At 38.6% G+C, this 13,444-nt stretch overlaps 1 long non-coding RNA gene across 2 annotated transcripts; it reads left to right on the forward strand.

Annotated features, from left to right (window-relative positions):
- Window positions 1-739: 739 nt before the first annotated feature.
- LOC121993918 lies at window positions 740-3,291 on the forward strand. 2 transcript variants are annotated; one of them, XR_006115488.1, is made up of 4 exons: window positions 740-1,006; window positions 1,115-1,284; window positions 1,359-1,527; window positions 3,266-3,291. It is a non-coding gene; the product is annotated as an uncharacterized LOC121993918 (long non-coding RNA). The 2 variants fall into 2 exon arrangements; XR_006115487.1 differs by lacking the exon at window positions 3,266-3,291 and adding an exon at window positions 2,038-2,098.
- Window positions 3,292-13,444: the final 10,153 nt, after the last annotated feature.

A 13,444-nucleotide genomic window follows, 5' to 3' on the forward strand; every position in this document is an offset into this window, starting at 1 on the left:
AAGATTTATCAAATAATTTTGAAATTAAGTTTTAAAAGATTTTTAAATAATTTTAAAAGATTTTTCAAATAAATTTTAAAATGATTTTTAAAGAATTTTTCAAATAATTTTGATTTAATTTCATTTTAAAAAAATAATATTAATTATGAATTTAATTTGAATTTGAATTAATTATAATTATGAATTTAATTTTGAATTTGAATTAATTTTAAATTTGAATTTCTATTCCTTAGTCATCTCACCCGATCTAAATTTTTAATCAGGGAATCCTATTATTTTTGTGAGATGAATTATGGTTCAATTTTAGGGTTTGGTTTAACTTTGTTTTAGATTCGGGTTTAGCTTTTGGTTCAACAAGTAGACATTCTTTGGATAAACTTCTGGGCTATGGTGAGTCACAAGGACATCATTAAAGTATCCATGCCATCGAGGTTTTCCAAATAGTCCTACCCATTGAACTTAGTACAAAACCTTGGACTAACTGGTAATGATCTATAAAGGGTAGCTTCTGTGAGATCTCGGAAAAATTTAAATAAATAAGGTTATTTGGGAAATAGCCTTATAGAATTTTTCCGGAATTTTTAGAAATTTTCTGGGAATTTTTCGGAGCTCGTACGGAGGGTTTTGAGGGGATCAACTTTCGGTTCGGATAAAACCTGTTTAGGATACCCGTTTAAGTGAGGAAATGTGTTAATATATAAATTCATTTCCTTTATTTCTTTTCTCCCCCAAACCCCATCGCCGATCCTTCTCTTTCCCCGATCTCCTCCCCTCTCTGCCCCGACGCGATCCCGATCTCCCCTCTCTTCCTTCTCTGTTCTCTCTCGCGGACGATCGTCGCCGACGGGAGCAAGGCTTCAGCTCCGGTGATCTTCTCTGGCGGCAGCGATCCTTTAGCTCAGATCCTGCCGAAGCCTTCTCCTTCTCGCTCTAATCTCTTTGTTCTCTCACGGGGACGAATCGACGCCGAGCGTGGACGAACCGACGCCGACGATCGTCGGTGTAGGTAAGCTAGCTTTAACCGAATATTCTTCTTCGTTGAATTTCCGTCGACTCCTGCCCTAGCACCATCGTGATTTCTTCTTCTCTTGATTCTTTCCGCACTATGCCCTAGGTTCATTGCCGGTGCTTTGCATTCGGATCATTGCTTCGTGTGAGTAGAGCTTCGATCAGGAAGGGGGTCCTAGCCCTAGCCTCGATCCTCCTCTGTTCTTGGTGTTGTGCCCTAGCTCTGAATTTCACCTCCTTGTCAGAGCAATGGGGTTCCGACAATGAGACAGCGAGGTAAGATTAAGGTATTGATTGATTGGTGATTTCCTTGTTTGATCTTGGGTCTCCTCTGCCTTGCTGTTGATTAGGGTTACGGGATTTGAGAAGAAGAAGAGTGAGGTTTTGTTCTATGGGGATTCGATTGAAGAGGTGTTTATTGAGTTGTGGTTTGTGCTTGATCAGTAGTGTTTCCGTGCCAGCAGCAATCTCATCTAACAGATTGCTTGGTTTCAGCAATCCACAGTAGCTTGATTTAAGGTAAGGTGTAGGAATTAGGGATTTTGATACTTGTTGTGTTGATGAATTAGGTATGTATTGAATTAGGAATGAATTGGATTGGTACATGATTAGTTAGGGTAATTGATCTTAGTTGTAGATCATGTTTCGAATTTGAATATTAGTTTGATTATCTTGTTCTAAATGGATTAGGTTAAGTGTGATTGATTAGCCATTTATGTGTAGGAATAAATTTGGAGATGATATGTTAGTATATCATTAGTTGATACATGTTGTAATTAGTTGTTAAATTGTGTAGAATAAATCTAATGGAATGGTTAGGGTTAGGGTAATTAACCCTAGTCAACCGTTGGACTTATAATCTAATTGGTGATTAGGGATTAAGTAATTAACCCTAATCGACCATTAGATTTAAATTAGGTAGGTTGAGATGATTTGATTAGGGTTTTGCCCTAATTTGTTATTAGGGATTTTATTTAGCTATTCTTTTGGATTTAGCTAAATAAAAAATATATATATTGTTTGACACAGGATTCTGATTCGAGACAGGCGTCTCGACGTTGACTTCGGATTTGGGATTGTACCTTCTATTTGAGGCGGGTACCCTTTGATTTATCTTTTGATACTGTCTTATGATATATATAGTTTATATATAGTTACTAGTGATAGATGGTAGATTTATTTCTTCCCTGGTCTTAGCTTAGTTGATACCTATCACATGCTTCTACTGTTAGATGCTTTACTTTAGTCTGGTTTACTTTTATCTCTTGCCATGTGTATATGTGTTCGTGGTTATGGTTACTTATAGTGCTTATCTACCCATGATTAGATGCTGGAGATACTTGTTATATATTGTTGGATTCATGTTGTTTATATCTCTGTTATATATCTGCGTTTACCTTTTTGGCACCTACGCATATGGAGGAGGATACGTTCAGGTATGACATCAGAGCCACATGCACCATACCGCGTGATTGCATGCTGGGCGATGGGCGACTCCATTATTGTTGAGCTCGTCGGGCGGCTACATGAGGGCTGCGCGTGTCTCTGCGTGGGTAGTGGCACGGCACTTAGGGTGTGTATGGCGGGTTGCTCGGTGGTGCACCGGGGTGCTCGTGGGTAGCACGATTCAGCGGGATTGCCCCCCGTCATCGCGTCTGGGAGTTGAGAGCATTGCGCTCCCTCACTATGTTTGAGGTAGGAGGATAGGTATACTCGATCGTCCGTCCACTCGGTCACTCTTGAGGGTAGTGACGCGTCGAGTGGTGTCACCCCTACCCAGCGGTCTCACCATGTTGTGTGTGAGATCGGTAGCGTCGGGGTGACCGTGTCATATCGCATCATACGCACAAATTGCATTTATTGTGATTGTTGCATATTGGATGATGCACTTGGATCGACATGCATACAGGATACATGCGTATTTGTTCTGACTATCTTTATCTGTGTATGTCCACAGTCATTCTCTCAAGCCTCGCAGGTGAGTACAGTTTATTTCAGTTATGCATTTTCTTATTATTCTTGCTATAGACTGTACTTTATGCCTATTGCTGGTTATTACAGTTTATTTCAGCTATGCATATCTGTTATACTGTTAGGACACTGTACCGTAGATTGTACTGTTAGGAAACTGTACTATAGATCCTATGGTTTAGGAGACTGTACCTTAGGATATTGCTAGTAGTTATATATTGCTGTACATATCTGTTGGATTACCTGCTGAGTTCTTTGAACTCACCCCGTTATTACTATTTTTCAGGTTGAGGCAGTCGGGAGAGATTCCAGTCGCTAGCCCCTTTATCAAGAGGATTTCCTGTTGTCGGGATCTGTTTTGTTTTTTGCATCTTATATACTTGTGATGTGGGTTTGTATTGTGGACTTTATATCGACCACTTGGGTTTACTACTTTTGGTTTTTCCACTGCGGATATATTTTCATTACTTCGTGTATTTTGTTTTCTTCGTTGTAGTGGAGTAGGATGTGTACGTATATCTTCGTTGGTTTCTATATCATCTTTTCTTTATATAACTGCGTGGATTGTTCATATTATATGTGTAGAAATGTTGAATATAACTGCGTGGATTGTTTACTATTTGTGTGTATTGTTCCGGCCGAGTGTGGCCGAGGTATAGATATATGTATACTGAGATTCATATTGTCACCCGTACAGGGGAGATGCTGCCGAAATTTCTTTGGACAGGGACTACCTGGGCGTGACAGCTTCGGTCAGTTCCACTTATCCAAATGCACCAAGTCAAAGTCATATCTTCCTAGACATGCATAGACTAAGCTTCTCTAACGTACTATCATCCAATAATGCACCAGTACCGTGGGTTAAGTTAAGCTTAGCTCTTTTTTAATCTAGTCCTAGTTACCCTACCGGGTAGTTTGGTTTGGGTTACCCTGCCGGGTAGTTTGGTTTGAGTTACTCTGCCGGGTAAGTTTGTTTTGGAGGTGCCAACTATTCTGGAGCCTCCCCCTACATTATTGATAATTTTATTTAAATTAGGTTAGAGTTATATTTAAATTAAGTTTAGTAAATAAAATGTACTTGATTATAGCTTAGTTTGTAGTGTTTAAGTTTTACTTTAGACTTGTAATCTAAGTCTAGATTTTATGATTTGACTAAATTATTAACAATCTTCTCTAATTTATCAATTTTATCTTTTAAAATATTATTTTGTATTCCTAATTTTATTAAAGTTAGTTTCTTATTTTTACTTAATAATTTTGAGTTACTCTTGTTTAGATATGAATCAAATTTAATCATGGCATTATTAGCATGCGTATCTAATTTTGAAGAAAAATCTATACTAGAGCAAGCAAGATTAGTTGAACTACTGCAATCATGTGTTGTAAAAATAGGATTTTCATATAATGTAAATTTATTTACCTTGATTTCTCCCTCTGGAATATTGGGTCTTCTTTCTGGGCATTGTTTTTTGCAGTGACCCATTTGTTTGCATTTGGAACATTTAATTTGTTCCTTCCCTCTTTTGATCATTTTCTCCTTCTCCTTCGATTGTACCGGCCGAGTCTTATGAGTAGGACACTCGTTTTTATAGTGCCCTCTCTCCCTACACTTAAAACAAGTTATGTGACATTTGCATTTTGAATTTTCAATCTTACCTCTCAAATTCATGACAGGATCCTCCCCCTTAACTATTGCCACCTCGAGTTCAGACTCAGATTCAGTAATTTCCTCTCTGGCCATTAGTGTTATGAAATCGGTCTGATCTGATTCTTCTGAGTCTGGTTCGGAGGTTGACTCTGGAGATTCGTATTTGGGTTCGTAATCTTGATCAATTTTTGACTCTGAAGGAATCTCATGAAGTTTGAGTAGTTTCTCCCAAATCTCTTTAGCAATGTCGAACCTTCTGACTCGATCAAGCTCTGAATTTGATAGTCCGCCTAGGAGAATACATGTTGTCGTTGCATTTGTCTCAAAGTTTCTTATCGTTTGTGCATCCCACTTGTCACAGGTGATGGGTACACCTTCTTCAGTTGGGAGAATGAGTCCGATCTGGACTATGGTCCATGTCTCCACTTGGGTTTTCAGTTGGTGCTCCATCTGGTCTTTCCAGTAACCAAAATTTTCGCTGGACAATAGTGGTAGGCTTGCGGTGTTGTATCCATCTTCATAGGCCATTTAAAAACCTAGCACGCAATATAAACAAAAAACTTGTTCCAAAACTTGGTCTTGGATTAGTAGTGCAGAATAAAGATAGAAATAGCAATTTACAAATTTTGAAAAAAAGTAATAAAATAATAAAAAATATTATTAAAATAATATAAAAAATATTTTTCAAAATTTGCTAAATACGATATTTCGTTAATCCCAATCAATTGTGAAAAGATGAAAATGAATTTTTTTTAAAATTGTTTTGGAGGGAAAAAATGAAAGGTTTTATTTTTAGCCTAAATAGACGAAAAAGCCACAAAAGAAATGCTCGAATGGTGGTTTCACCTATTTGAAGCGACCCCGCTCTAATACCAATTGTTGGATCGAGACGCGCTAGAGGAGGGGGGGTGAATAGCGCTCGTGGCTTTTTAACCAATTTAAAACTACGAGTAGAAACACAGCGGAATAAAGAGAACAATCAAACACAGAGACACGAGGAATTACTTCGTTTGGAGCCTGTGACGATTCCTACTCGAAGGACCGCGATCCTTGATCACTTTCCGTGGGCAACAACTATAAGCTCGATAAGGTTTTACAAGTATTACAATAAGTGAAATTTAAAAAGACAGTTATACCGACAACAGTATAGTTATCTGAAGATTTGGAGCTCTGGGTTGTCGGTGTTAAGTCGCAGCACTTCCGGGTCGTCTGGTTAGCAGCTAGTTGCAAAGCGATCACTTGGAATTCATTGATTAGAGCTGCTGGTCGAGACCCTCTTATAAAGGGTGTTCAAGGCCCCTCCATCAGGCTCTAAGGCGCCTTGAATCCCTAAGTTTTATCCCGGAAATGACTCTGCGATGAAGCTTTGACCGCTGCATTTTATCCATCTCAAGGCGCCTTCATCACTGTCCAAGGCACCTTAAGCCACCTGTTCAAGGCGCCTTGAGCTTCCTTCAAGGTGCCTCCAACCCTTCTGGACAGTTGGCTTCGGCTCGCACCCGAGGCGCCTCCAAGCTCCATGGAGGCGCCTCGGTACTGTTCATCCGAGGCTATTCTTTGCACTTAGAGCTCTACAAGATACATTAATCCCAAATATACCCTGCAGCACAAAGTTAGCACATAAAACATAATAATATAAGTGACTGACAATCATCGGACTGTCCGAGTCTAACTTCGGATTTCCAACCGGAAACCCTAGGTCGACCCGACGCCTACTGTTCCCTTTACGGAGAACGCGTCCTCACCTACTCCACTCAAGAGATTTACCTGATGCCAGTCCGGTCCTCCAGACTGACTGGACTTTCCGCCTAGGGTTACCACCCCTAGGTCCTAGGGTTACTGCCCCCTAACATTTTTCTCCACCTAGGGTTACCACCCCCTAGGACCTAAGGTTACCCCCCCTTAGGATTTTCCTCCACCTAGGGTTACCACCCCCTAGGACCTAGGGTTGCCGCCCCTTAGGGTTTTCCTCCACCTAGGGTTACCTCCCCCTAGGACCTAGGGTTACCACCCCCTAGGGTTTTCCTCCACCTAGGGTTACCTCCCCCTAGGACCTAGGGTTACCACCCCCTAAGGTTTTCACCTGCCTAGCCGCAGCTAGGACTTTTTCCTAAGTATCACTTAGGACTTTCCTGCAAGCTCCATGAACCTTGTTAGATAACACCACAGCTTAACTTTAAGCCCTTTTCCATAATCAAAACTCAGGTTCGATCATCTGGTGCTCACTGCACCAACAGAAGTGCCTTTAATTGATGCAATCCTATAAATGCCAAAGTTTGCTAAATTTCTAAAGGACATTATGTTGAATAAAAGAAGAAGGGGAGATATTGAGACCATTGCACTTACCGAAGAATGCAACGCTTTATTTGAGAAGAACATGTCCCCAAAGCTTAAAGATCCAGGAAGCTTTTACATTCCTTGCAACATAGGATCTGAATTCATAGAAAAAGATTTTTGTGATTCGGGGCCAAGTGTTAGCCTCATTCCCTATTCAATCTGTAATAAGTTAGGTCTTAAAAACATGAAACTTACTACCATGACACCTCAATTAGCTGATCATTCTTGCAAATATCCTATGGGCATTATTGAAGACGTGCCAGTAGAGGTTGGTGGGATTACAATTCCCACAGATTTTGTAGTTCTGGACATGGTAGAGGACCTGAAGATTCCAATCATATTAGGAAGACCTTTCCTTGCAACAACTGGAGCAATAATTGATGTTAATGTTAGAGTGTATACTAAAAGTCTAGCTTTTTTGTATAAACAATCTTTTTAAAATAAGAATCACATTGGTCAAATGTCTACATTTATGCTAAGTGTAGATGTCTATTTAATTTATATTATAGATAACATGGTGTGAGGAGACACACAGAAGATCATGTTATCAGTTCCTTATAAATTATAAATAGTTACTCACAACCAAGATGGAATGGGACAAACAATTGGAATGGTTGTAGTGTAATTTGGTATGAGTTTATCTTGACTATAAATTACACTAGTACACTCTGAGTGTATTGAGCAGGACCATTTGAGGTTGTTCTTTTTATACTCACTGTTAAAAAGAATAAGACCTCTGTTATTATGGAAGCGTGTACTCTTAATCATGATATAATAACAAGTACGTATACTTAATATTTATTTCTTTAATTTATCAAAGGGTGTGATTTAGTTCGTTAAATCAATAGACCCGATAAGTTGGGAAATGATATTATTTATATGGTGTGTTATTGATTATAGAATGAAACTGTGTCCTAGTAATCTAGGCTGACGATGTCCCCTTCAGGAGCTCATAAGGATTGTCATGTAAACCCTACAGGTGGACTTAGTCCGACATAACAATAAGGTTGAGTGACACTACTCTTGGAGCTAAGATATTAATTGAGTTGTCAGTAACTCATTTAATTAGTGGGCATTCGATATCTTAAACACAAGGATATTAACACACTCATGATAAGAAGGAGCCCATATTGTAATATGGGATTGGTGCGGTAGTGCAATAATAACTCTTTAGTGGAATGAGATATTATTGATGAACTTGAGTTGGGTGTTTGGGGCGAACATGGGAAGCTCAAGCTTATCTGGAGACCAAAATCAATTCCTCCTCTCGGACTCTATTGTAGTCTCTTATTTATAAAGCCTTATATCCACTTAAAGTCAAGACTCTTACTCATCTTATGGTGGTCGGCCAAGCCAAGCTTGGAGCCCAAGCTAGGGCCGACCAAGCCAAGAATTGGAGCCATGTTATATGGCCGTCCAAGCTTGGAGCCTAAGCTAGGTGGCCGACCACATCACATTAAAAGGGTATTTTAATTTTTAAAATCTTTCCTTTTGTGGAAGCCATGGTTTTATATGAGAGTTTTAAATTTTAAAATCTTTCCTTTTTATAGTTTTCTATAAAGGATTAAGAGAAAGGTTTCATATCTTTCCTTATTTGTAGTTAAAAGAAAGATTTTAATTTTTTGATAAAACTTTCCTTTATGGTAACCATCCACATGTTTTAAAAGAGAGATTTTAATTTATAAAATTTTCCTTTTATAACCAACAAGGGATTTTAAAGAGAAAATTTTCTATTAAAATTTCTTACTAGAAAAAAATAAGGAAGTTTTAATTTTGTATTTAAAACATTCCTTGTTTGGAGCACAAGGAGGTGGCCGACCATGACAAGAAGAAAAGGAAGTTTTAATTTTTTATTTTAAAACTTTCCTTTTTAGTCATTGTTAAGGAATATAAGGAAGTTTTAATTATGTTTAAAACTTTCCATTTTTGCCAAGACCAAGGATTATAAAAGAGATGGAGGGATGCCTCATGATATTAACACATCTTCTATTCCTCTCTTCAATCCTTGGTAGCCGGCCCTTGTCCTTCTCTCTTCTCCTTTTGCTTTCTCTCTTGGTGGCCAGCGGTATCTTGTGTGTTGATCTCTTGGCGGCCGATTGCTTGAAGGAGAAGAAGAAGAGAAGGAAGCTCTCTTGTCTATCATCCCTTGGAGGTTTGTTGGTGGCCAGATCTTGGAAGACTTGGAAGATCGTCGCCCACACGACGTCCAAGAGAAGGAAAGGAATACAATAGAAGATTAAGAGGTCTATAAGCTTCAAAAGGTATAACTAGTTATTAGTTTCCGCATCGTGACTAGTTCATCTTTTGTATAGATCTTGAAAAACCAAACACAAGAGGTTATCGATTTTAAGTTATCATTTTTGTTATCAATTTTATTGTTCGATTTCATGTTTCGATATTGTGTTTCTATTGAGGTCTCTATAGTTAAATCTAGTTTACTGTAAGAAGTTAAATATCCAATTTCTTTGAAAGACTTTGTTTAGGAAGTGGCGGATGATCCCATACCCAAGAAGGCCTAGTGCCTCACCATGTTTAACCTGGAAGTCGATCTTTTAAATAGATATTTGATAACTTTTGTAATATGGTTTAACTTAGGAAGATCACATCGGTTAAACTTGGAGTAAAAATGTTAAGTATCGTTTCCAATCCAAATTTTACTTTTGAAAACAATTTGGATTAATAATGTTAAGCATCATTTGCAATCCAAATTTAACTTCAGTAGAGCACATGGGTAGCTAGGATAGTTCTATGCTGGTATAAATTTTTGTATAGGGGAGCTAGGACGGTAGCAACTAACAGTTAAAAACCATAAGCTTTCAGTGGTAATCGGTAAGGAAAGGTTGGAGTATGATTTGTCTAACTCTTCTAACCATGTCTCTTCTTTCTTATTAAGTGTTCACAGCGGGGCGGGCGCTTATCAACTTGAGGAGTGGAATTTCCATCCTCATGGGAGGCCACCGGATGAGGAACATGATCCGACAAGTAATATTGGGAGGAGGCCTTCCAATAAAAATGAGAAATATGTCTGCCCTCCTAGGGCAAGAAAAAGATGAAAGGATCAAGGAGAACGGTCGAGCTAAAGACCTTAAACAAGCGCTTCTTGGGAGGCAACCCAAGAGTTCCTTTAGTGTTTTTTGAGTTTTAGTTTTTTTTTATTATTTCATTAGTAGTAGTTTTAAATTTGTGTTACTTTTGTTTTCAAGTTGAAATTTGCTTCCATGAGCTGGCCATGACTACTTCATGGGCATGGAAGCATTGGAGAATCAGGGAAGGAGTAGAACTATCCTTTGGAGCAAAACAGAGCTCGATCGTGTGTCAAACATGGTTGTGTATGACCTGCAGAGAAGGAGGATGCATGGGCCATGTCTCTAAGACAAGACCATGTAAGGACTCCTGAGAAGAAAAACTACTCGGTCGTGTCCCACACACGACCGTGTAAATAGACCGAGAAGAAGATGGAGGTGGTCATGCCAATTGGCACGGCCATGCTGACCAACCTGACAAGGAGAGGGTCGGGGTCGTGTAGATCTACACGACCCGCGTGAGCTATTTACTTTGGCCGTGTCTAGAAGACACGGCCAGACCTAGGCCGTGTCGGCCATACACACCCCTCATCCTCAAGACATTCATCTCTCCCAAACTCCTCTCTTCTTCAATCTTTCTCGTCAAATCCTCTCAGATCTAGATCTCTAACTCATTATTCTCCACAAACTTCTCAAGATCTGGATTCTAAGAACACTTCTCTCCTCTCCTATCTTTAAGATCCTTAAATCCTAGTCCCAAAGATCTTGTCTTTCAAGATCTATCCTCACAAGAACTTACTTCTCCAACAAAATAGCACCTTTCCTTACTCAAGCTTGACAACATGTCCAATATTTTGAAGAGACTTTGCAAAGGAAGCGGTGGATCAAGCGGAGGAAGGGAGCCAACCAAAGAAAAAGGAAAGCAAGCAGTAAAGGGCAAGGGAAAGAGGATAGCATGCAATGAAGGTAACGACAAAGAATTCAATATTATTTTTAGAAATGAAGATCATAAGTCTAGATTTGAAATTATTGTCAATAGAAAGATTGTGTGTACATGATATATGGACCCAACTATTTTGGACATGCTAGGAATTAGAGATGATGTAGATTGGATGATTGGGTCCCTTGATTGGAACGATATTATGTATACACATCTACCTACATATCCTCATGTCATACTGGAGTTTTTGAGTTCACTAGATGTTCACTTTGCTAATGAAGATGATTTTGTTGGCAAAATAACTTTTAGACTTATGAACCAAGAGTTTCAGTGGACATTTAGTGATTTCAATAATTATTTTGGATTATCTACCGGTAACTCTCATAGGTTTAACTCAAGATTTAATTAGAATCATTTCTGGAATTTGATTACTTGATTACACCAACCTTATGAGCCCTCTAGAGCTAAAGCTTCTCATATGCAAACCCCTATTTTTAGATACTTGCATCGTGTTATGAGTAAAACTATTTTTGGTAGAGGGGAAAATGATGGAGTTATAAAGAAAGTAGAACTTTATGCTCTGTGGGCTATGTTACATAAGGTTGACATTGATTCTGATTTTCATTTTTTACAAACCTTGGTGAGAGCCGGGAGGGCATCCTCGGGATCAATTATTTTTGGTGGGTTGATTACTCAAATAGCTATAAATTTGGAACTTGATCTAGATGGGTTGGAAGTCATTCATGGCAATGACATGATTGATATTGATGCATGTCTTGCTATGAAAATGATTTGTCGGGATGAGAATGGTTTTTCTTTCCCTAGGAAGAATGGTTTTCCTTTACCCCTTCCTTATCCCGAACGCACTTCTATCTGCAACCCTGCTAATTGGGTAATCACTGATAGAGATCCTGAGAATGTTCCTTCTATATCCGGAGACACAGAGCCCCAACTTGAGCCCTTGTCGTCTAAACATCCATAGCCTTCCGATCATCCGGAACCTGCTAGGAACTCTTTTGCCTATGGTACGAGTAGTTCCAGATTTGATTTCTCTGATTTTCATGCATCTCTAGACTCGCTTCATGGAAAGAAGGATGCCCAACGAGTAATGTTGGAGGGTCGTTTTTCTTTATCAGATGACCAGTTTAGAGAAGTACGGAATCATTTTCAGTTCATGAGGAATTTTCAAGGTCAAGTGGCCGAATTTGTGCAGGACTATGATACTGATCAAGCTAGAATAAGAGAATTTATATAGGGCATGAGTATTACTAATCAACAAGTAGATGCCCTCTATGAGTATCATAGGATCCTGAGTGAGACTTCAGGTTTTCCCTGCTTTCCTATTGGACGTCCACGTAGACCTCCTTTCCCTCGTCCACCTCTACCACCATATTGATTTCATCAAGATGATGAAAAGTGTTTGGGGGGTGGTTTGTAACCTGAAAATTTTTGCATCTTTTCTGCGCTTTCAATTCGTTTTTGTTTTGCATTTGTTTTGCTTTGTTTGGATTATTTTTTATAGTCATTTGACTATCTTTTGAAAAATTTTGTGGCATCTCCATTGAAAAAAACATCAATCCTCACTTTTATGCTTACTTGTTCAAAAGCAAAATTGTTAGCACGTCCTCTATCCTGATTCATGATATTGTAAATGATGCTAGTATGTTTAATGTACCTCTTTTCTCTATCTTGAGTAGCATAATTTGAGCTAAGTATCATATAGAAATAAGTTTGAGTTTTGACTTAACCTTAAGGATCTTACCTTCACTTCACTTCACTTGAACTTGAATAGCTGATATCATTGAAATAATCATGATTCATCCTATTTGTTTAGTACTTGGTTTCCATGGTGATTTCTCAAACTTCATTTTGGTTACTGGATGAGGCTCAAATCTTGAAAGCTCATTTGGAAAAATCAAAATATCCCAACTTTTGTGCCTGTGAACTTATGTGTTTAAGTGTTGCATAATGCAATCACTTAGTGAAAAAAAAGGTGCATAATGATGAAAAAAAGAGAAAAAAAAGTGTTGAAAAAAAAGGGATATAAAAACAGTTGTCATGAATAGAAACTAGCAAGTCACCCCTTTGAGACCAAGTTAGGTTACTGGGGAAATGACTTCTATGGTTCTCCTGATATTGAGCATGCCATTGAGACCCTAGGTTGATTGAGAAATATAAACCAAGTGTGTGGTAGGTAAGTGTCTATCACCGGAAACATTAGGAACTCAATGGGATGATGACATGACAAGGACAAAGATTGAAACTTGAAGGGGTTTGAGTTACTTATTTGCGCCGTGCAGAGGAGACTTATGCTTAAGCCATATTTGATCTGTTTCTATGATCATGCTTATTAATGAAACTTTTAGATAGAGTCGGAAAAGTGCATTGAGGATTATGATGCGTTATTAAGTACATGAATCTTGATTGAAACATTTTGCTTGAGGACAAGCAAAAGTCTAAGTCTGGGGGTGTGATGTGCGTAGATTTTATATACTTGTTTAGCATGTTTTGACACAC

This window comes from Zingiber officinale, chromosome 6A (assembly GCF_018446385.1).
Source record: "Zingiber officinale cultivar Zhangliang chromosome 6A, Zo_v1.1, whole genome shotgun sequence".
Taxonomy (NCBI): domain Eukaryota; kingdom Viridiplantae; phylum Streptophyta; class Magnoliopsida; order Zingiberales; family Zingiberaceae; genus Zingiber; species Zingiber officinale.